Source organism: Hetaerina americana, unplaced genomic scaffold, assembly GCF_022747635.1.
Source record: "Hetaerina americana unplaced genomic scaffold, ioHetAmer1.1.p SCAF_4, whole genome shotgun sequence".
NCBI lineage: Eukaryota > Metazoa > Arthropoda > Insecta > Odonata > Calopterygidae > Hetaerina > Hetaerina americana.
This window is the reverse complement of record NW_027286985.1, coordinates 98,345,449-98,370,777: the sequence shown is the minus strand read 5'-3', so window position 1 is coordinate 98,370,777 and position 25,329 is coordinate 98,345,449. Positions and strand designations below refer to the sequence as shown.

The following is a 25,329-nucleotide window of genomic DNA, read 5'->3' as shown; positions in this document are numbered from 1 at the left end:
TTATTTTTGGCACTAAAAATTCCCTTCGGTGAAACTGCACTAATGTCAGTTCTATATTTCCAAAAAAATCCACACCCGTTAAAATATTATGACAACACTACGAACAGCCGGTGCCGGCAAAGGAGGATTCCTACCTCGATGAAAAGGATTCTTTGGTGTCTTCAGCTGAGTATGGTCGGAAGTAATACAGCTGCGGGACACTTTCCGGGTCGCCAAACCCTGGTTCATTCATGCCGGGTCTCCCATCCCATTCCCCACGCATTAAGCGCGCCAATTAACACTTATTGCCAAGCAGAAATACTTGTGGACTAAAACATTTCTTAAGTGGGATTTCTGGATGCCATCTGTTATTAATCCCTGGATTAAAACTAAGGAGATTATTTGTTGAGATTTGAACCTCCATACAAAAAGGATATCATAAAAATGCGCAATCACGACTGTAACGGGTGTAAACTCATCTTACATTTACAATGTCAATAATATATCAATAACAACTGAGAATGCTCATGAATGACAACAACACGGGGGAATGTTTTTAAAAAAATCTGTTCTGAAACGATCTGAGCCAGTCTGCTGAAGATAAGCGAGGACGATCTTAGAACGCCTCGACCACTGGGGACTGGGTGGCTTAATCCAAGGAGCGATTATCGCAATGCTAACGACGTTACATAATCAACCCAGCAAGGGTCAACTGCCACCACTCTACGGCGTGAATCTGATTATGCTTCCTCGGAGACGGCCTGTCGACTCATTCGCTGTGAAAAAGCACTCGCTGAGTGACCTTTTAAATGAAATAACTGAATTCCAATGAAAGTGGCGACACGGGCAAGGGAGGAAATGCAGGGTGCGGCAACATAACTTCCTTTCTTCAAACCCAGAACGCTTTCAAGAAAGGAAGTTATGTTGTGTTTACGGTAACTCTTGTCATCAGTAGATAACAGCTCAAAGATCCGAAATTGAGGGAAGCTACAGAAGCAATTCATTGAAAATTGAAAAAAAGGAAAGGCACACGCACCTTTGATGCGTAGAGTCAAGCACAATGACACGGAAGCAACACCCAGGTAAAAGCTAAGTCCTTCTACCAATGTTAAGTGGAAAAATCCATAAATTCCCACATATTGTTATGCGCACATCGTAATACCCTATAGCACAGGCTATAAATGCAGTAGCAGTCGGAACAATGGAAGCACGACTATTCAGGAGAACTATCAAGTTCATAATGACCAGCAGATTTCAGGCTGTGGTCACGAAGAGCAGTTGATTAGGGAGAAATGTCCATGTAAGTAACATGAAGAGGAAAATAACTGGATTTAATTCGGAAAAATTTGGGGAAACATAAGAAGGAGAGACCCGAGCAGAAAGATGTCCATTGATATATTAGAAACTGTTGACGGAATGCCAAATATAAGTACCGGTGAATGATGACATTATAGTACAGAACCAAGTAGAATTATTGAACCTTCAACAAACCAAAGCTACATGCATAATATTTTTATTAAAATAGAGACTGAGAGAAATGCACAACACTTCAGTCGACCTAAAAGGCACGTTATATAGAAATATTTATTCGCAAACGTCTATAATTCGTCCGGAACAAAATTAAACCATAATTCGGAGTTCGAAACTGAAGGACCACCCTTCACAAAATCTTTTACATCAAAACAGACAAAAGAGTGCATTCCGTCGCGGGATTCGCTCGATAGCACCATTTGCCCATTCGACCTATCGAAGCTGACTCCGTTACTTGATTGGCTAACGCGCTCAACAACTCGCTCTACTATTTTAGGTATGAAGGCTGTTTCGTCGTTCACCTAGTCTCCTTTGGTGAGTTCACAGAGAGATATGATCACAATCATTGGCGAATCTACAAAATTAATTATTTTATACGGCAAACAAAATAATGGTGGGTAGCAAATTGAAGGTACATCCTTGGGTCCCATTCTAAGATAGGATCTTACTCTTATTATCATTATTTTCGTTGCTTCCTACATCAGAAATGTGCTGGACCAAAATTGCCAAAATAGTATGGGCTTTGCATCAAGCAAAGCTTTCACGAGGAGGAGGGAATTGATGAAATGGACGTTACGCAAGGAGATTAAGGAACGGCCCACGAAAGCCTTAATGTGGAACGCGATTTTATACAGCGCGGAAACATGGTCATGGAAGCAAGATGATAAGCGCGGATTTGAGGTTTATGAAATGTGGGTATGGAGAACGATTGAAAAAGGTGAAGTGGGCAGAAAGGAAAACAAACGAGGAAGTTCTAGGCATATTGGGAGAGGAGAGGCTATTTTTGGAAGAAATCCCAAGGAGACAGGAAAGATCGATAAACACATTCTGATTGGCGATGGGATTTTGAAGACTGTGATAGAGGGGACGATGTTAGGACATGTATACGGAGATGAAGGACTTACTTCAATCTCCGATGTCGGATAGTTTTTTTGGTTAAGAGAGGCGAGTAAGCGTATTTTTGTACAATTGTACTTGTAGGCTGTGCCCATCTAAGACACCTCAACTGGTAGAGAACCAATTATAAGGGTTGCCTATTTACTAGAAGTAGGTTCTTCATCCTTTCCATTCCCTCTGATATTCCCTATATTTCCTTTCCTTTCCCATTCCACGATTAGCAAACCACTCCCAACTCTTATCACGGCCTTCGACATCCCGATATGAACCTCGCAACATTTCCCCATCCGCATTCCCTGCCTTCTTTGGATTCTCACGTCTTCCTCTCAATTCCCCCGCCGCCCCGCATGTTTCTTCATCGACCGTCCCTCCATCTCTCTCCGTGCCCACATTCCAGTGGCTCTTTCCTCAAACGACAAGGATTTTAAGGACAAGGCCGTCATGGATATTAACAATTATCAGACCCAGAAACTAACATATAGGCATGGTAGCCTATTGAGTGGAGCGCTCAGCTGAGCGGATTGGGAGGGGGGGTGTTTAGTAGTAATCCCACACCTTCGCCCAAACTGTGCTTTCGTGGGTACCACACATCTTCCACGGAAATCAATTGACCACCCTACCGCGATGCGTGAATTTTCGCAAATCGTGCATATTATGGCTTAGTACGCGGTGAGCTCTATTCTACCCGTCAAAAAATCTTTTAGGATTATTGTTTTGATTTTGTTTTATTGCTTTCAAACTTCAGACGAATGATCACTCAATACATAACATGTTGTGGTGTTGCGTGCATTATCAAATGAACTTGGACAACAGGCTACAATATATAATGAAATTAACTAACAATAAGTGATTGGAAGTAAAATGTAGATCGAAAAGTAGTTTGAAAATCGTGTATTCATTTAAGCGTGCGCAGAATGACAGATGACACATGAGAAGTGGAAATGATATGGACGATACTCCTCGATTGGTACCCTCAGTCATTTTCACCTAGCTTGTTGTCGCCACGAGAATCGAAGCCGAGGACTGGAAAATGAACGCCAGTCGACTTCGTGGACGTATCAGGGAGATATGAAGCACGCTTCCCTTTGGCGCCCCCCCTTCGCAAGCCTTTGGCCGACTCATAGCTTGTCCCCGAGGCCGGACATACCGATGGTGGAATCCTTCCGGCCTTCATCCACCCCCTGAATGCACCCTTGTCGCCCCAACACGCAAGGGTACTGGCGGCGCCTACACCCAAATGAGGAGCGACGAAATGATCTCGAGTCTCTCGTGTAGGGCGCTCGAAAGAAAGCAAATCGCCCCATGAAAACGCGTTGACCCCCATCCCCCCAAATACTTCCGACGCGACACGTGACCGCAGGACGAGGGGCAGCTGCCACCGGACGGCGGCCCCCAAAAAGAGAAGGAACGGGGAAGCCAAGAGCGGCGAAATTCCTCCTCCCTCTCCCGGACTGTGAGCGACTCTCTCCCCGCACGGCTGGTTTTGCGAGGTGAAAGTAGAGCGGTGGGGCGGGGAATGGGGAAGGGACAAACGGAAGGAAGGGGCGCATAAGGTGAATCCACCGGCGGAGGGAGGCACCGAGGAAGTGGGTGGGTGGAGCCCTGCTGTGTAAATGCGGAGGAGGAGGGGGTGCGGCCCGCTAAGTGACCACAAATCGATTTGACATGCCCCAAGGGCAACGCAACCACCCAGCTCTCCCTTAAAGGTTTATGCCTCCTCCGCTTTGATCTCCGACTGACGTCACTGCGTAAACAACAGGTCTTGCTCGCGAGAGAGGGAGCCAGATGGGAGCACACGGCGGGTCACCTGACCGTGGAAACAAGACGTTTTCAATGCACACGAAATAGCGAGCCTGACGTGGTCGTCCTAGGTAAGCAAAGCGGGTAACCTGGCCACCGCCATTTGTCAGGGGCGAGAGAAAACCACTAGGAATTAATTGCAGGGGTACTGCATTGAAGAAGTTCTTAGAATATTCCCACGTGATTTTCTTGGTCACTTTAAGCGAAAGAGGAAAATGACATTATACATACCGTTCATTTTTTTAACTTAAAGTCTTTTTTCAATAGACCGCAGCCAGATGAACGACAGAAGCCAAATTAGCGTCTTACAGTGAGGAGGTTGCAGAAAGGCAAAGAATTTATTCTTATTCGTGGATTTGAATGAAGATGTCGTTGACATGGACTGGAAGAGAATGCTTTCTGTTATGGAAGACAAAAGATTGTATTGCAACGGTAGAAGAGTGATTCACAGTTTTTATAAAGATGATGTAGATTTTATTTGGAATCTAGGGTGGAGAAGTATGAGGAAAGAAGTGAAGCTTCGTCCATTGTCAACAGAATTCGAATGGAGAAGCCATCACGTGATATCCATGAGAACATTACAGGAGTGCGGATTCACAGGATAAAACAGCTTGTTGCTTTTTTGATGCAGCCGTGGTGTGGAGACCCGAGGAGAGCGTTAGCTTGGCGAAGCTGTTGAAAAAGTCTTACGTTCTAGCAAAAAAGAATTGAACGATATATTGGGACAATTGATAACACAAACGTTCCACTGAGGAGTAAAATAACTTTGGCGGAATAGCAGAATAAGCTTTTTAAACTTAATGCGGAACTTGATTTGTTATCAACGCCGCGGATGATTAGCGGAAGTGTTATAGTGAGTACAATCAAGTTTTGGTTTATTTGTATTCAGTATTCCGTACAGTTAAGTACAACCAAGAGGCATTACCTGTGCCACTTTGGAATACCGCTCTTAATAACGGCTGGAAATACATTAAACTCTGTTTGGCACAAATCTTTCATTTACAATTTCCTTTAGACTGGAACGAAAAAACCGAAAAGTGTTAATGATTATAAAAAAACATTTAAGCAATACCCGTGATGGTGTCAAAAGCCAGACACACATCTACTGAGTGGGAGCTGATCGTGGATTCGCCGATGGTACAGGAGTCCGTTAACTGTCTAACTTGAAACATTGGCCACTTTTCCCCATCCAGAGGATACGATATTTGAAAGAGTCGACATCTGCCTGATTCAATAATCTCGACAGAAAAAATCAATTCTTTCAAATACATATTGGGGTCATGCTCAATCGGAGAACGGCAGTGGACACTTAACGCTTCGCAGCTTCCGGGGCGAAGTGGACCATCTGACGAGTGATGATATCTCTGAAGGAGAGACCCAAATAAATACATAGACAGGCTACGTTAGGAGACTAGGCGACAAATTGCGAATCGCACGGGTAACTAATCGCGACATTCAGTTCCGATAGGTGCGTGCCTCCTTCGCCTTTTACGGAAGAAATGCGCATAACGCAGCTTCATGGAATGGGTGAGCGGTTTCAAGGTTGTCCGTGATATAGTATCGCCCCGCAATAATATAGAAGCGATATTTTTAGTTTGCATTTTTTTGATACTTTTCTCCGTCCCGGGCAACTGGATTCCTTAGTGGTGCAGAAAAAGACGGCAGCCGCACCAGGTGGGAACGCTCAAGCGCGCAGTTATCATGCGTATGTCCGAACGGGTTACTATGATTCGTCAGGAATATCGGTTTCTCCTGTCAAACCCCAAACTGAAGACGCACAAAAAACATCCATACAATATTATCGCCAAGCATTGCGACCAAACTAAAACGGCGCATTCCAAGAGTATAAACTATTACAATTATGCAAGCTATTAGTGTTTTAAAAAACAATAAACACAGTAATACACCCGAAGGTCGGTTTGGTAGATGATGGTATAGTTCACCCCGTACTAAGCCCGACGGCGCGGCGTGTGAAATTCCCACATCAGGGTAATAAGGAGGGGCAAGTTCCTTTTCCTGTGCCGGAGATCTGATACCCGAAAAATCACATAGCTTTGGTGGAGCTGCAGGTGCCCAGAGAGGCTGGCCAAGGAATCGAACCCGGGCCCTCCAGTAGTCCAACGCTCTACCTCTGGACTATCGCTACCCACCATTACTTTACGGGAGGGCAATTAAAGAATCTTTCAGTACCTAATATATTTTGAGTGCAAAACTTGCACCATTGTCAAATTTCCCGACCACCAAAGGAACGAGGCACTCAACATACGCTTTACGGAAGTAATATAACAAAGGTTTGCACCTATTCGGTCTATACCTGTGTAACAAAAAATTCTACAAATAGCCACCAGGGTTCCGAACTCCATTCCGTACATAACACTAGTTTCTTGATAACATTTTTGTGGATAACAATGTAATCGGACGTGCTAACAAAATGTGCACGTAAATTATTTGGTTCTTTTCAAAATTCTTCACTAATGCAACCAATTCAATTGTAAATTTGAATCAATTCAATAAATTACTGTTCGCTATCATCAAAAATGATCATCTGATGCCATGCAAAACGGCAAGACTCATGTCGATTCTATATTGGTTTAAAATTTGAGGGAACAGATTCTTGACGGCCGGCGTATTGCGTGGAAAGGCAGCCTTCTTCAAACATCGGCCACTTAAGTGTTTTCCCGTTGCTGCCCACATCTGGCCCTCGAACACACCAAAAAAACAATGGGCGGAACACGCCAAGCGACAATCTTGGCTCGCGAGTAATCCGTTCTGACATGATAATAGACTTGGGCCTTAAGCGCACGTGTTAGGTAGGGAAATGGATTTATTCCTATTCTCCAGCACACTGCTTCACCGCCTGCAAAGGCCCCCGCATTTAACGTCAAAGGTTCCCTGGCATTTGATGCAGCTCAATTAATGCGAAAATTGCATTGACATGAGCCGAACATTTCTCCAATACATTGTGCATACTCTATTTACGAAGACTTCAATTTCATTACGAAAACGGAGTAGCTTCAGCGGAAAGCATATATCTATAGAGATGCCCAATAGATATTTACAATCCTAGCAACTGTTTGATATGACATTAGACGTCGTGTGTCATGTATTTCTCCTCATACGAAGTTTTATAGCTGAACTATCTATAGTCATTATATACAATTTCGAACAATAATTAAGTTCATGTGTGATCCGTGATCAAATGTGAACTTAATGGGGTATTCCAGGTTAAAAAAACTTATTCTGCTATTCCGCCAAAGTTATTTTACTCCTCAGTGGAACGTTTGTTTTACCAATTGTCCCAATATATCGCTCAATTCTTTTGTGCTAGAACGTAAGACTTTTTCAACAGCTTCGCCAAGCTAACGCTCTCCTCGGGTCTCCACACCACGGCTGCATCAAAAAAGCAACAAGCTATTTTATCCTGTGAATCCGCACTCCTGTAATGTTATCATGGATATCACGTGATGGCTTCTCCATTCAAATTCTGTTGACAATGGACGAAGCTTCACATCTTTCCTCATACTTCTCCACCCTTGATTCCAAATAAAATCTACATCATCTTTATAAAAACTGTGAATCACTCTTCTACCGTTGCAATACAATCTTTTGTCTTCCATAACAGAAAGCATTTTCTTCCAGTCCATGTCAATGACATCTTCATTCAAATCCACGAATAAGAATAAATCTGCAAACTCCTCACTGGATGACGCTAATTTGGCTTCTGTCATTTAAAACCTAATCGTTTTCTCCTCCTCTGTTCTATCTGACGTTCTCTCAGTGTCCACCGGAAGTCCAACCGTTGAATATACGAGGGTCATCCGGAAAGTAGTACCCGTTCGTGCCGCATGAAGTGCTGACGACGCGAGTAGCCGCTGGACGAGGTCAGATAGCTTCAGTGGCTTGTCTGCCTTCTCTGAGCCAAGTTGCGTGACGCTAGCATTGCCTGTGTTGTTTCTGTGATTGTTTACAATGTTTAAAAAAATTGAGAACGCCGCCAGTTGTGAAGTGAGGGCAGTGATTAAATTCCTCAATGCAAGAAACGTTCGCCCATGTGATATTCATCGCCAATTAAAGGAGGTGTATGGAGACAATGTAATGGACGAGTCGTCTGTTCGGCGGTGGTGTCGCAACTTCAACATGGGGAGGGGGAACACACACGACGATGAGCGTTCGGAGAGACCGTCTGTCATTACAGACCAACTGGTGAGCTCAGTTGACGAATTCGTGAGGAACGATCGGCGCGTCACAATTGATGACATCTGTGAGCATTTTCCCAATGTTTCTCGAACAATTGTTCATGAAATTGTTAAACACCATCTGCATTATGCAAAAATTTGTGCAAGATGGGTCCCTCGCGTATCTCAATGAGCTGGCGGCGAAGGACTATGCAGCAGGAATACAGAAACTTGTCACACGTTATGACAAATGCCTTAATTTGCTTGGAGATTATGTTGAGAAGTAGTTTAAAGTATCCTCTTTCAAATAAAATTTTTTATGTTTGTTAATATTTACTTTTGTGTCTTTATTTCACGAACGGGTACTACTTTCCGGATGACCCTCGTAACTCGCAGCTGGGCCAGTCTCTCTCTCACATGTCAGATTCCTTTAACACTACATTATCGACATATGGAACCCCGTTTTGGTGCAGGCCCGAATTATTTTAACTTAATACAAGGTCGGAGTTGTTGAAACTTACACGAGTTCTCGTACGCTGAAATTTCATCATCACTAACAAGTTATCGCCATTATGAATATTTAAATGGTCTTTTCTCTAGCACAAGGATTGACAATGTTAAATATTATTCCGAGCAGAATTCTACCAGCCTTTCTTCTCTTTCCTTACGTTTCCTATGGCAATATTTTCCAACGATTCCCTTTATGGCTTTCTCCGACGATGGAATTTCAAACTCGTATTTCGAAGTTAGCTGCTCTTTCACTTTCTCGACTGCGACCATGAACATGACCTCCTAACACCTTCGTATCGCCAGCTTTGCGAATTAGCCCACCATCACTCCGCCACCAATTCCTATGCGTATCACCGCAGCTTACTCTACATGATGTGCGTGTGCACCACCATAGCGCCACGGTCACCGTCGCCATCTTACAAACAATGGCGACAGTGACCCTTTCAGAGATCCTTTCATTGCAAAGCAGGAAAATGCGAATTCGCAACACGAAACTGTTTCCAAGCATTTGATTCGGAGCAATTATTTGTACGGCTCGGAAACTTGGTCGCTGAGGCAACAGGATATGCGTAGATTTGCGGCTTTGGAGACGGATGAGAAGAGAAGAAAAGAGAAAATTTAAACGAAATTCTAGGAATGATAGGCTAAGAGAGGATATGGGGAGAAATTTGAAGAAGGTAGCACATATGGAAGCAGAAGATAGACGAGAGGCAATGGGATGCCGGAGGTGGTAATCGAGGGGAGAATGCTGGGAAAGTGAAGACAGAGGGAGGGAAATTATTTGCGTTTTGGATGCAAATAAAGGGAGGTAGAGAGTACGAAGGGCTATGAATGAGTTATTATAATTAATATCATGGGATTTAGGGGTATTTTGTGTAATATTAGTTTGGGCTTAGAAGCTCAATAATTTCTAGCGCCAGGGTCCATTAGAACCTACCCTAATACGATAGATTATCACTTAAAGTAATAATCACTCGCTCACTATAGTTGACCGATCTTGCTGTATCAAGATGTGGTTTTCGCACCTTGAGTGTTTTTCAGCCAATTTTAATTCAATTATTCCTAAAAAATTATTCGATTATCCGCATTCGTATCCTACGATAAAGTGACGCAGTCTAATTCAATTTATTCATTTGTGAATTTTGGAACATTGAACAGGGGAGACCGGGATGGTGCGATGGCTAACGTACAGCTGTGTGCTAACGTGCTTTGTGGAGAACACTTTGAGTGAGTACGACGTCCGTCGGATGGGACGTTAAACTGCGGACCCCCTCGGCGCCTTTCGTTAAGAGTGGGCGCTAATGCCGACGCCGGGTTTCTCTCCACCCTTCCTTTCCTATCCATCCCTAATGACGCCAATGACCTCAGCTGTCGGTCGCCTCGAATAAAAATTACTACTAACATTGAGCAGTTATTGTTGCCGGCATGGGATGGTTGAGATTGGCCTTTATGGTATTTTTGTTGTTCCAGGGTGGCTTAATACAGTGATGATGAGTACAACTTGAACTGTATTAGACGAATATTATCTAACTTGATCAACACACGATATACCACAAGGGCTTAGCAAAATACAGGGCAAAGATTATTAATTAAATACATGTTTCATGCGTTAAGTAAAGATATCGGCAATCTCTCGAGTACTATCACATATCCTCCAAGGCAAATGCGTATATCTACTCGTACGAGGAAATACTACATTCCAACACTCGCAAAAGGATTGGTCAACCTAAGTCCAGTCACCAATGACAAACATATCAGCTGATTTGACGCTACTTGACCCGAGATCACCGATGCTATTGTAGAGAGGAGAGCCAACAATTTTAGGGAAAATACTTTTAAACTACCGCCTCGACCTTCACAATTACATTAAGAAACATAATAGCAGCAATTTAATTGGCTATAGGTTGGCTATGCGTTCCATGATATAATTTGTATGGATCACACTAAACTTCCAATTTCGCTGCGATTTTTTTAATAAATCCGATGAAATAGCATGCCCCATGGGACAGCCAAGAAAGATAAAGCAAATAGTAATTTTTAATTAATTGATCGGGATTGAAGAATACTTTTCTGTTCATAACTTACAATCGCGTCACATGAAAAATGCACAAGTTTTCATTGAAATAAAGGAATGGTTTAACGCAGCAGCGTATTTCGTTCGGAATAACTTTCAATAATGATAACATTAGAATCTAAAATAAAACAGCACATCCAGTAGAAATTACTGAGACTGTCAGAACCAATGTGAATATATGTACTCTTTCAGGTACTCTTTTAGGTCTTCTCTTTCGGGAACAAATCTATCATCAATTTATGTATTTAGGTCAATCCACTACACCACGGATTCCCGTAGTAGGTGGGTTGGCCATATTCAGAAATTTGGCGGTACATTCCGTTTCAAGGTGTGGCCGCAGCAGCCACAGCTGCTTTAACTCCCATTTTAATGAAGTACGATTCTATAAACATTTACGGAATCTGCGAAATGTGTTAATTTTATGAACATTTACAAGGAAAAGGTCATAAATATAGCATAGAGAAGGAATTCCGAGTAGATTCGGAACTATAATGACACTTATCCGTTTTCTGGCGTCTACTTAAAGACTCTTTTAAGTGTTAATAAAACGACAATCCTTGAGATGGCAACCCATCGGACAGATGGAACGTGTTCCGTGGTGTTTGCATGTTATAACGCTCGAAAGTTCTGACAATATTCATTATATACAAAATCATAAATAAAATATTCAAAAGAAAAACATCTATTCAGTGAGTTCAGGATTAAACCCTGTATGCTATGGGATAATGTCGCATTTATGAAGATACTTCAAAAATGCACTAATTACATCCAAACTTTTCATCGATCCTAGACAATTTTAATCTCAAAAATCTTAAAGATCACGCTTCAGAGGCAATATCATGTTACAGCGGCTTGTTTGCCTTCTGTGATGCCACTTATTAGTGGGTGCACCCCCGAATAAAATCGACGCTTTGAAAATTCATATCACATCTACTACGTCAAATCCAACGTTAACAATCTTCTTGTCTCAGGGTATCGGACGTAAATATTGAGCGTCATTTAACTGAAGATTAATTGTGTCCATTTTTATCTCTCAATACTCGACTCATCTCGTATATCCTCCGCTTGTCCGATTCCTACTTTAAAAACATAAGAAGCTGGGCCATTTCCGCGGGTTCGAAGTAAAAATGGACAGGACCGATCAGAATATATTTTAGAAGTAGTAATAAGAAGTAAAATGCTTTCCAGGACAAATTGTTCATTTCCAAACAACCCACCCCACGTTTCGAGATACGTGTCTTTTAGGAATAGGTCAAAATTGCATATGATATCATTCAGATATTTAATCAAAAGAGATTCAGAGTTCCTGACTCATTGAGGTTGGAGAAATTCATTATTAAAAAAGAACAATCACACTTTCCCACGAAATACGATAAATAAACGACGTACGTTTCGCCTCATTGAGTTATCTCGAGAGAGAGATAACCTCGGGCTTTTCTTTTTAAATAGTCAAAATTGATTTCGTGGCTCTATTACCGAAGACCCGTGAGTAATCGCTCATCCCTGAATAAACTAATTAGATTTACGGGTAAACCTAAATTTTGATGCGTTTCGAAGGCGTCAAGGAAGGAGAGAGGTGGAAAAGAGGACGAGCACCTGCCGGTGGACAATGACGAGCGTTCACATTCGAGCATACACTTCGGTTACAGAAGTAGCCAATTTTGCTAGAGCGTAAGTTCTTTATAACTTCATTTTATTCGCTGATGCGTAAGCTATTGCACATACTTATCCTGAGACCTTACACATGGATGGTCAAAATAGAAAATGGCAACCCCAGCGGTTGAATGATGACATTGAATTCGATGGTTTGAGGCTCTGCTTTGTGAAAATTCATTAATACTGGATGATTGAACTTCATATTTTTTTCACACCGAAAAATACCAAGTTCAGTTATTCACTCATGGTTGCATTACCGAAACAAGATGGTTAGATTTTGCACGTTACTTTTCGTACGATTCATTTGTATCCGCATATCTCACGTGAGCGAGTCGCGGTGGTCCAGGGATAGAGCGTTGGATTTCTGACCGGAGGACCCGGGTTCGATTCACGGGAACGACACTCAAAAGCACCCTCAGTTCCACCCAGGTGGTGAGATTTTTCGGGTACCAGATCTTGCTGAGAAACCATAACCGGCACAGGGAAAGAAACAGCCCCCTACCCTGATGTGTGAATTTCACTCGCCGTCGGGCTTCGTACCGGGTGAACTTTACCATCACCTATCAAACCGACCTTCGGATTGATTACTGTGTTTATGGTTTTTCATCCCACGTGATATGGCCACCGCGATGCAAATACACGATGCCTCGAAGAGTAGTCTCAGATAATCAGCAGATACACAAGCTAGATTAATTCCAAGTATCCCTCCAATAAATGGACGCAGTGGATGAAAATGGTGAATTACGTATGCCACGGTTATCAAAACAATCTGCTCCACAATAGCGATTACAATAGACATACATTCCTTTGAAACACGCAGTATCAGAGCCGGGGGAACGCAACAACCCTAATCGTGCCTGCTTATCTATCTCGTATGATGCCACCCTGTCTCGCTTCGTGCACTCCCTAACAAACGCTTAAAATGCAACGAAACCGAAGTACGTACGATACTAAGTACGTTGAAATCGAGGGGCAATTGCATCCTCCCGGTTAAGGAATATAACGAAACAACGGCGTAACGAGACGTAACTTTCTCTGATTCGCACAACATATGGAAATGAAAGAAGTAACTTTGTAATTCCACACACACTTCATTTAAAACACGACCAAGGTTTTGAAGTCCGACGTTGGACCTCATCACATCACCACCTGAAGATGACGTCCAATGTCGGACTTCGAAACCTGGGTCGTGTTTTAAATAAAGTGTGAGTGGAACTGTAATATTACTTATTTCATTTTGATATTTAGGATTATACATTTTGATATTTAGGATTATATATTCGAAATACAGTCACATTTAGAAGTGGAAAACGACTGACTTTCCTAGATCCCTATTTCCAATGATAATTTAAAGAAGACTTAAGCGGCACCCACATAGCAACATCACTTCAACTACTATTTCACGGTAGCTAGTGCGCATTTGGCCAGTAGTCACTTCTGCCAAACTCTGCTGGGCTGAATGTGCCTCAGAAATCCTTCTCTCCCGGCTTGTACTCGGGTTTCCCAGGGACATAAGGGTGGACGCAACACTAGCCCCGGGGCGGGACTTGAACGCGCGACCCCTGGGATAGCAAGCGGATTGCTTTACCACAAGGCCTTTTCTGATTTCTCAAGGCTGTGGTAAAACCAAAATGCACATTTTACTTGAACCAAAATGAACATTTTACCAAAATGCACAACTTATTCACATCGCCGTTTACAGTACGAAAATAAATGAGAACCCGTTTCAGATTCCAAGCAACTCGCAAGGAATGCGTGAAACTTCTAAGAGTGCGACTGCGAAACACTCATCGCCGATGAGCATCAACGTCCACCCCGTAAACCTCGATTAGTGCCCAACGCTTGGCTTTCGATAAATTAACAGGTTGCTAAGTCCTTTATTGATCTCGGAAGAACAAATTGCGATTTGCATTCTGCGACGGGCACAACCGTCTCCTACAGGGGGAGATATGACGGCGGAGGAGAATGACCCCCCCCCCCCACGAGACTGACCCCGCACCTCGGGCTGGCTTTCTGGTTATCTCCCTTCAAGGTCGCAATCTCCAGCCAAACCGACTCGAGCGAGGGGACCATTTTGGCATCCACGCGCAGCCTGTGGCATCGGCTTATTCTTTGATGGGAGGGACCCGAGTGGAAACGGAATATAACTCGGGGTGATCGATACTTTAATGGTTACGTAAAAACAACCCGCTCGAGGAATAGAACGAGTGCCCCACACCTCAAATGCGTTCTCCCAACAAGGATGGCGCATCCTTCTCCGCCGTGCAATCGATGACCGATTGTTTTGAACGCATGCGTCACGTGAGACTGAGTGGTTCAAGATTCCCGAGCGATATCGCTTAGGCTTTGCACGGATATTTCAAAGCACGTGCGTGGGCTGCCCAAGGTGCGTTCGTCTCGACGGCGAGATTAAATACGTGAGCTGGGATCCAAGGAATTTTGAAATCCTGTCAAAATACAACGATCACCTATCGTAGACGGACTCTGCTAAGCCCTACGTCTTCAGGATGTAAATCAAAAATACATAGTAGCAGTAGTAATAGAACAAACACTTGGATTTAGAACGCAAGATCAGGCCCGATTTAAGAAATTCGCCAAAATGCCACAATTGTCTTTTCACGACGCTCTCCGGATCGTTTCTCGTGTGACGTATGCGTCAGCCTATGAAGCGCAGTTGCTTTCCGCAGTCAACTTTGACGAGAGGCGGTAGAGACCAACAAAAAAACTTCCTCTTGAGCCTTAAATTCACCGGCTGGCGTTCAAACCTGAATTGGCACAAACTCACAATTCAGCATCCTACGAATATGTTCTCTTTACAGAGCTTTTCGAGGAGTGCCGAGCAAATATCAACGCGCATTTTGTCATTGAAAAAACGCAAAAAAAGTATGGAGGAGTAACGGAAATCTAATAATCAAAAATATATTATGCACATTGCACAGTCATCAACATGTAAAGACTTGAAAATTGCAAATGATTTACAATTAGAGTCAAACTGCCATTCAGAGGAATATTTTGAATACATCCCGAAATTTAATACTGAGCTGTTACCTTCTGAAAAACTTAAAACACTTACGTACTGCAAAATACTCGTACGGAAAGATATCTTCTGCATTACAAGAAATCATTCTCCAACGACGCCTTTCATGCCATCCCATCTTCAACGCCTATCCTCCTCCTCTCTCTCCATCTCTGACATTCACCCATCTGTTATATAACTTTATTTAACTTCTTCATATCTCCTCTACACAATTTTCTGCCTTCTCCATATATCTAACAACAACTTACTCCCTCCCCACACCATTTTCAACATTAATTTTTGCTTGTCTCCGTTTCCTCGCATCTTATCTCCTACGACCGTCGGCACGTGTACATCACAAAATAACTCCTTTTACGCAGAGCTCCTATCTTCCAAGACTAAGTACGTAGCCAAATGACCAACCACATCAAAATATTTAGTATTACTTGGTCTACTCTTAGCATTACGTTCCTCCCGTTCAATGCCTCCCATTTGTAATAGTTAATTCGCAAGAAATTCTCCTAATGGGCTTAATGTTATGCCCATTTTTATATTAAGTACTGCAGAAATTAATAGGGCGCTCTGCATGTGCCAATTGATACCCTACTAATGCGATTTTAACTTAGCTTTCCTCACTCTTGAAAATCTCGCCTTTTTCGTTTTTTTTAATTATCTTCACTCAATTATCATCCCTCAAACACTATTTCATGACATCAGAAAAGGCTGTGACTTGATATTTTGTCCAACTTGAACAATAAAACTCGATCGTTCACAAAAATCTAGCAAACAATAAGGCAGCCGCCATCTCTCATTTCAAGTACGGCAAAATTAGCTACAACAGAAAATATCCATACGTTCAGCTCATTTCAACAGCAATAACAAGGTTTCATTGAATAATTTACAAGCAAATATATTGAAAAAAAAATTAGAGAAGCGTTCCTTGAACCACTTTACAAGCAATTCATAAGAACCCCGCGAAGACCACGTCAGGAACCGAGAAATGCGTACTTTACACAACACGATCTCTCGAACGTCCACTGCAGCTGTTTCATTACACATTCAAACATTCAGTAAGGTTCAACTGGCGAAAATCATTACGGTGGGCGGTGATATTCACGCATTCAGGGTAAGCCAGTTCCTCCGCTTACCCTCCCGAGTTCCCCCATATCTGGTCCTGTTGTCCAAGAAGTGCCACCGCCAACGTGTTTTCGCGCGGTGAGCCAGGTATCGCCCAAATATAATCTGGGAACTGCCCATGTGATAGCCGAACATTCGATTCCGGAAAAAAATATCAGGCGAGAAATTTATTAAAACCTTTCGGTCAAGCAATACGCCTAACCATGCCCGACCTACCCTAAAGGAATTACGTTTACGAACAATGAGAACGGGATCTGAAATGATGCAGACTTTATCGAACGTAGAACAATTGTGATTGGGTTGAAGTGGCCGGTTACGTGTAGGGACGACACCATGGGAAGCAGACCTGCCACACTCTTCCTCCAATGAGAATGAGCTCAGGAAGAACCTCGGTGCCAAACTAGCTGCTATTTCGAAAACAAGAAAGAGCGTCCGCGAAGAACACAAATGAGCGTGTTCCAAAAAACGTGACAACACGGCGAAGCATGATGATGTCACACCGCTCGAAGCGAACACGGTCTAGGACGATGTTGTGACACGGCAGGATATGAACCCCTCAACCTAGCTGCACCTTGCAACGAAGAATCAACCGATTGCGTCTGACATCCCGGGCGCCGAGTGACTCTTTTGAAACTGATCTTCAACCGAAATAAACGGCCAATGCCAACGGCCGCCTCTCTCCCGACGTCCATAGGAGCGGGGAGATTCCATGGAAATAATAATCATTAAAAAAAGTGGCAACGGCTGGAGTCTCCGTCACCCTACCACTTGACATTACGTCATCCAGTTTAAAAAAACGGCCATGCGCAGAAGATGTGCGACCGAGGTGCGCGTGGGAGGGAGGGAATGCCGAGAGGGGATCGGGTCAAGGGGGGAGAGGCCAAAGGAGGGGGGAGTGGCCGGCGCCGGTGTCCATCCACCCACGCGGATGGGCGGGCGGACTGAAGGCAGGGCGGCGGTAACACTCAGGAGCCATCTACGGCCATAAAAACCCCTATAACTCCAACCTCGTACATAGACGTAAATTCACGTGCGTCACGCAGTCACTGCAGAGATCGGGATGCGAACCGTGCAAAGCACGTGGACTACTGCCTCGAAGAGGCTGGCGAAATAATTGCCGCGAGCGTAACGCTGGAAACGAGGTAATTAACTCAACAATTCAATGCATTGATAGGCTATACCACCACGACAATATAAATCATATAGAATCGAATTGTGCAAATTCAAATGGTGCAAATCGTGATTCAGTTACGACAACTTAAGGGCAGCTTCCAGAATACGCGAAAGCCTTGGCATTAGTTATTTGTTGATTTCTAAAAAGAGAACATCTACTCCAAAACAACTTCTACAAGAGCATTCAGAAGGGGGCGTGGGCGGCCACAAGAGTGACCGAAATGATACGAGGAAGGATGTGAAGAGATCCGCAGATGATTAACAGGTAAGAATAATTATTCCGTTGAAATACTTAATAAGATAGGTCGGCCCTTAGCCTTGGCGGGTTGGACTTAAGGTTTCGGCCTAGGTAGAAATAATCGCTCGCTGCTCGATTTCCCTGGCCTACCGTCACTTTTCTTCCACTGTGCCCAGCCGAGGCGCAGCGTGACATGACCTGCCTCGCAGACGGAACAAAAACCATGTGCGTCTGTGGGGGACGGGCCATAAATAAACCCACCCAATGGAGTCTTTCGGCACCGCCCTTGTTTCTCTCAAAAATGTCATACCCGATTGTTGCCATTCATAGAAATCATTCCAATTGCATTTGCGAAGGTGGACAACGGTACAATTTTAACAATGCTTTTACATAAATGCGAATTAATTATTAAAAAAGTTCTAATAAATGACAGAAATTTTATTCATAATAAATCGTTCGCTTATTGCGCTGATTCGCAGTTTTCTCGAGCTACAGCACGCAGTGGTGGCGGCAATATGCCTAACGGTGTATTTTCAATGAAACATCGATAGCGAAACCATACGTTTTTACTTGGGTGAAAATAACGGTTAAAAGTAAACATTGCGGCGTTTTACACAAAGAAGAACCATTATCCCGCCAAAATTAAAAAAGTAAATTTATCCTGCACTAATTCTCTCGTCATTGCGCCTGTTTTCGACGGGAAAATCATAATAGCCAAAGACACCCAAAGATAATCTACTTTGAGAGATAAGAAACATTTTCGTGTTTTGTTCAACTGGGTGGCCTATGTGGTTAAGATTTACCTACAAATACCTAATTAAAAATAAACCTTTTTCGACTCCTGCGTGTAACGGTGATTTTTTTTACTTTTGGCCAACTATGTGCAGTGTTTTATATATTTGGTCCTAATGTGATGCGCGTGTGGATAAGGTCGCCATCGTTGGCCGTCTAATAGGGCGCTTTCCGTTCGATATGCAAGGCGTGAAAAAAGCGTCCATCTTTACCTTATTATTATCGTAAACATTGATCGGTCCCTAGAGCCAAAGGCAAATGAAGTGCTAAATCCGACGGAAATCTTTTCGCTCGACAAGTTCTGCAAAAGCCGATTCAATGAAGGAGCGACTTCCTTTCGAGGGATGTGTCAGACTGAAGGTGTCACCAGTGCCATTCGGGGTGCGCTCGAGTGGGCGATTAGGGCCTCCCGATAGGGCCTCGGGGGCAAGGGCGGTTCCGAGGGTTGACTGTGAACAATTCGAGCGCCGTTCATTAGCAAAAGCTGCCCTGGAGTTCAACGGTTGGAAACGTCCCTTCTGATGTGCGGTGTGTTGTACTTACGAAAGCTCTTCTCACGGGGAAAAAATGGGCTGGCTATACTAACGCAGAACTTTCGGGCAATTAATTTTTTTGGCACATGAAATTCTGAGCATAGCTTTGAATGTGTCCCACCATTCATCATGTTCAACGCCTGAAACATGGTTACATTCATGCCGTCTGTTACACACCTACCATTAAGTTCCCCAAACAACGAAGAGCATTTAAATAAATCACATTTATAATTTAGAAAACATTTTCGGGACCTTAGGAAACGAGAGGTAAAACTTCACCACTGCCTTTGACTATGAAAAATCAGGCACCCTTGAGTAGAAATAACATAATAACAGTTAATCAAAATATAACTTAAGAAGCCATCGCAACTCCTGTCTTCAACAATATTTTTCGCAGGTCACATAGTACTTCAAAATAAACGACAGAAAGCATTTCTTCCTAAAATGTAGAAAGCAAACTTCCCGGAACAACCACTAGATGCGCTGAGTTTTCCATAATTGCGAACACCCTGTTTACCGAATTAACAGTCCATAAAGCCAACATATCCAACGAGATAGCCAATACGAGGTACTTCCGCCCACTTGTGTAAGGACCACCACCTTAAATAATTTAATTGTGAGCAAAAGCAAAAATTGCAGAAGGTTGATAAGCTCTTTCGAATATAACTTTCGGTTAACTTTTGTTGGGTGGCGATATTTTTAGGGAAGAAGGTGTATTAAAAGATATCCGTGTTCTCAAAGCATAACAACTGCGCATTTTACCAGGGTATCTTAATTTACTGGAATGCAGTGGGGTCCAACTAACTTTTTGGTATCCGATGAGAGAGAGCTGCACCTCACCAACCTGAAAGTGTCGATAGGCTTGCTCCCACTATTCAGTGTGTCTATCTTACTCACTTGATCCTATGGGACAATTTCTCACACAGCTATCGGTTCTTCTGAGAGCACTATGAGACACGAATACTTCACCGCAAACATTGCCAACTCTATGTGAAATGGCAATCAACACGAATCAATCTTAGATTTTATGCTGCGTTTCTGATTTCTTTTATAGCAAAAGTTTATTGCTGCGTATTTCTTAAGAAGCATATCTCATTCATTGTGTTTTTCAAATACTATAATTGCTGATAATTATTTCAATGCTCCTTTGACTGTTAGATAACCACTGCAGAGGGCACAATTGCCATTTCGTGCCCATGCGGTAGTATTACTTCATTATTAAAATAAATAAGAATTCACTCCACAAATAAAAACAGTCCCCGCATCTCCGATCGAAGCGTCACTAATAGGCAGTCTCCGCTCTCGATTAGAAACATGATCAGTATAAAAGACACTTCAAATAATCAATTGAACACAACTGGCGGTAAATATTTTAAATATGCTTGGAAAGCGGCAGTACCCGGCGAGTGCCGAGAGAGAGACGGCAGCGCCCACTATCCTTCACTAATGCAGCCATCACTTGATCTCAGTTGACGTCATATTTCTATCCCATCAGTATGTGAGGCCCCTAGCTTTTCATTTCACGGTGAGAAAGAAAAAATGGTGGTCGTCATGGAATGTTTACAATAAGCGCGATGCTTGATGACTTGCACTTCGTTTCAATCATGTGCTGAAGGTTACAAAATGATAAATTCTACAAGTTGTGAGACGAAAGCATCTATTAAAATAATATATAATTGTAAACCGATCGGCATAGAAAATTTGCCCTGTTATTTGTTAATTATTAAAGCATTAAGAAATCCTCTCTGTGATGCCACAGAAAGCATCGAAGCAGATCAGGATGGCCCGCCTTGACATCCACTGTCACATTAGGATCAAACGATTAACCACTACCAAAGGGAGTCTGCATTAGTTCCACACACAAGCCTGTCCATTCAAGCATGCACTTCCTACACGATCGGTATCATTTTACATGTCGACATGCTCAAAGTCCATTCAGCACATTTGATAATATCAACTCCAACAATACCTCTGAAGCACCCACGTTCACCACTGTCTCAGAGCACTTATACCTACCGACGTTAACACTACACGTCACACTATCCATCGTACAGCTTAAATAGTTCAACTGCAATGAATTGCTGGTTAGTTAACGTGCCGATTAGCTGAATGATTCGAAGCCAACCAGAAATCAAGTCGCGTATTATGTTCCACGCACCAATGGCGCACGTTGAGTAGCGCGTACTGGAACTCAAGTTAAAACATGAGCATGTGAAGGAAAGCCACAACACGGTTAAATCTTTTCACAGATTAAAAAAAAACAACTTCTCCATCAACACTAACTTGCTCCAAACCCAGCCACTTGAGAGCGCACCCGGATTAATCACGACGAAACGCTTCGGGAAATGAGGGAGAGATATTGGCTTGCATTTGAACAATTAGAAGAGAATAGGAATAGCTGGGAGACTCAAATCTCTCGGACGAAGCATAGGCATATCAATTTCCTCAGAACCGTTAAAGATAACCAAATGCCACAAGGAAACGTGAATGATAACACATGATGTACTCCAAAAATGACACAGCAGTACACCCCATGACTTGTTCTACCGAGAACTTTCTTGTTGAGAAATTACATACAATTCGCTTCACGACTCGAAACAACAAATCCTATTCGCTAAGCTCGTGGCCAACGCTTCAAAGTCGGTCCAACACAATGGACATAAAATGGATTGAGCACGGTCGAAGATGATTCACTCTCACGTGACATCAATGAAAAAATTGCCTTCGACGGTGTCCTTGTGAAAAACTGAAAATATTGCCATAAATTAAATCAGCGGTCCCCTACCTAAGACCATGTTTAGCTGTGTGTTAAATTTAACGACAAAGAAGTGTGTCGCACTATTTGCTTGGGCCCAATAAACGGTATCTGAAGTGAAGCAAGATACATTCCCGGATTCGGGGGTACTAACTTGACCAACCTTTAACTTACTAACTTGGGACAAAACGACACGCTACCGAGTATATTCCCAGCCTTCATTAATTAAAATCATTTTACCATGGCTTAAATCCTCGAAAATGTGAAACGGGGTTATTCCATCATACTATAGGGGTGGGATTCCGTAGTGCGGGAAATTCCGCTGACGACAGTTTGACCAGAGCTACCGTGAATCGATAACTCGAGTCGAGGAAGGGTTCATGCGATAATGTCTTAACAGCTGCCCATATATAAATATTCAATCCTATTGCCCACGATGAATAACTATCACGCCGAATTTTCACGGCTGCCTACCATACAAACTTGTCCCAATTAAAGAAAGTCTTTAAAAAAATCGGAAACTTTCGCTCTCCCGCACGAGTTCTCTGAGCCTATCAATTAAAAATTCCTCCGTGTGAACACTCGAGGCCCGAGGCAGACTCATTCCTATGTGAACGGCACAAAAACGGTAGGGAAAGTCAGTCCACCTGAGAGTGATGATGAGCTGTTTAGCCGGAAAAGCTAATGAAGTTCCTGAGCAGGATGCGAGTGGTAAATCAGTAGGTAACACAACACATGGAGACTTTAGGGTTATCAACACCATTACGGTCGAGGTATTATTCGCGAAGAGTGCAAAAAAATGACTATTCCGAGTACTGACCATTTGGCCGCCTTAAGATTTCGCAAATCACTTCACGCATATGCCTATACTATAGAGACACAATGTGCCTAAGACTCGTACCAATTTATCTCCTATAGGAGCGCAATTTCAAAATTTCGTACAAAATATAAATTAATTACGACTATTAAACAGTCTGAGGAAAGCTGGAGACTACAAACATCATGCAATCCAAAAAAACATATATCTAGTTAATTTCGCCGAAAGACTTGGGTTTCAAATTTGAATTTTAAAAAGATCATTAACATATTTTCCCATTAATTGCAGGAAATAATTCCACATTACCTAAAGTCGTCATAAAACAATATTAATGACGGGCAACGCCCACTCCCTGAGGATTGTGCTGACGAAAAAATCCTAGAAATTAACTATCACAAGACGACGTGACGTTCACGGCTAACCGCTATGAAAGCAGAGTTAAGAATTATGAATTTAGGGTCAGGATATAAAGGCACACTATAGTGCTGCATGACACGAGCGGCCATTCTCTATGATAGAGGAGAATCGAAGAACGAAAAGGAGTCAACGAGTTGCTCGCTGATGGAACAAGCATCGCCGATCACTGGTTATCACACGGCCTTGACACAAAATGACCATTTTCCCAAAGGCTCTTCAAATTCATACTATTAAACGTAAACACTTATTTACATTTATCTAGATACCAGATCGATACTACACTGCTTAGCTATGATAATATTACGCAAAACACATTCGATCTTGCACAGTATATTTCCATTGAACAATGTTACCTTCACAACAGTATGTATTTTATTAGCAATTATATAATTCTCCTTTAACTACCGACAAGTACGAACTGCAAATACCTTCAACACCGAAGTAATACAGTGCAACATACAAATATCCTAATAAGGTATTTTAAAAATTCAATAAATTCAACAATAAGTTCGTGATGTTGACTGGCCTAGTGAGCACAAAATTAATGATAACATGCGTGTATCTTAGAAATACAATGTCCTATCAATAAAATGATTGTGTTTTTACTAGCGACGTCCCGTGTCATCAATCAACCTAAAAACAGTATATCAAAAGCTGTAAATACAATAATCACTATCACCGATTGAGGATGTCTGGTAAATCCAAACAAATTGGTAGCATTACAGTTACAGCCGAGCCGAGCATAACAAAGTCAACCAAAACATCGGCGCTCCAACACTGCATAAAATAAAATATTTCAGATGAATAGAAAAAACTGATTATAAACATTGTGATATCCAATACTTTCTAGATATATAAGTTACGTATATTACACGACATTGATCTACTTTCCCTAGGCAACTACAATGTTAAATGCAGAACTTATAAAATTCTCTGGATACCATTAAGTTTTGCTATAATATGCTGGTTCCACCGTTTACTAAACTGAACACACACACTACATAATGATTGATATATCAAGTATAACGAATATGAAGGAAGACTGATTTAACGCACCAAGGAACACTATACAACAAGAACTTTTAAGGTAATGGCTGCTAGTGCAGTTCTAAGGATTAAGCCAACAATATATATTTCTCTATTTGAGTGAAAATTTACAGACCAGTACTATTCGTAAAGACACAAGCAATACACTCGTTGCAGTAGCCCTACCAAAAAATATGTGGAGGCGGATACAATAAGAATCAGCCATTTTGATGAATTCTGACGGATATGCAAGACCGTTTCCCAGTTTAAAATAGACACAAAGTGGCTCAGCATACATTCTCAAGGTGAATTACAACTTTTAAATTTCATACATATTAAAATAATCTGAGTGGCATACCTTGAATAAAATTTATCATGTAAACCCCGGGACACTGATATCCATTCACTATCGACACCAACGACACAACGTTCTTCGACTGGAATACGAAAATTTTACGTTCACCCCATCGTGTCGCACTGGCTAATGGTACTACTAGCGCTTGAGATGTCAACTATATGAACTAACAACCCCGGATGGATTCAAATAAGATTATATCTAAGACCAAATATGAACAGACAAATCAGCTGCCAGCAGTTTGCCCAGTTTATTAAAAAATAGAGAGCATTTACTAATTACAATTGATTAAATTAAAGAAAATGCCTATAAAAACTGTAGCTCCCATCTCCGCACGAAATTCCCATTGGGTCATTAAGGATCCATCCGTTCGAGAGATTAATATCAATGTATTGGCTATTTTAAAATATAAATTGGGGGGAAAAAACTAGTTGATTCCGGAAAAATTG

General features: G+C 42.3%; 1 protein-coding gene across 1 annotated transcript in view; it reads right to left on the bottom strand.

Annotated features, from left to right (window-relative positions):
- Nucleotides 1-24,994, bottom strand: part of Lis-1 (LisH and WD40 domain-containing Lis-1) — a 125,196-nt gene extending 100,202 nt beyond the window's left edge. The window contains exon 1 of the mRNA XM_071590769.1: nucleotides 24,884-24,994. The gene's annotated coding sequence lies outside the window, so the exon portion shown is untranslated. The remainder of the gene's footprint in view (nucleotides 1-24,883) is intronic.
- Between the last annotated feature and the right edge of the window lie 335 nt (nucleotides 24,995-25,329).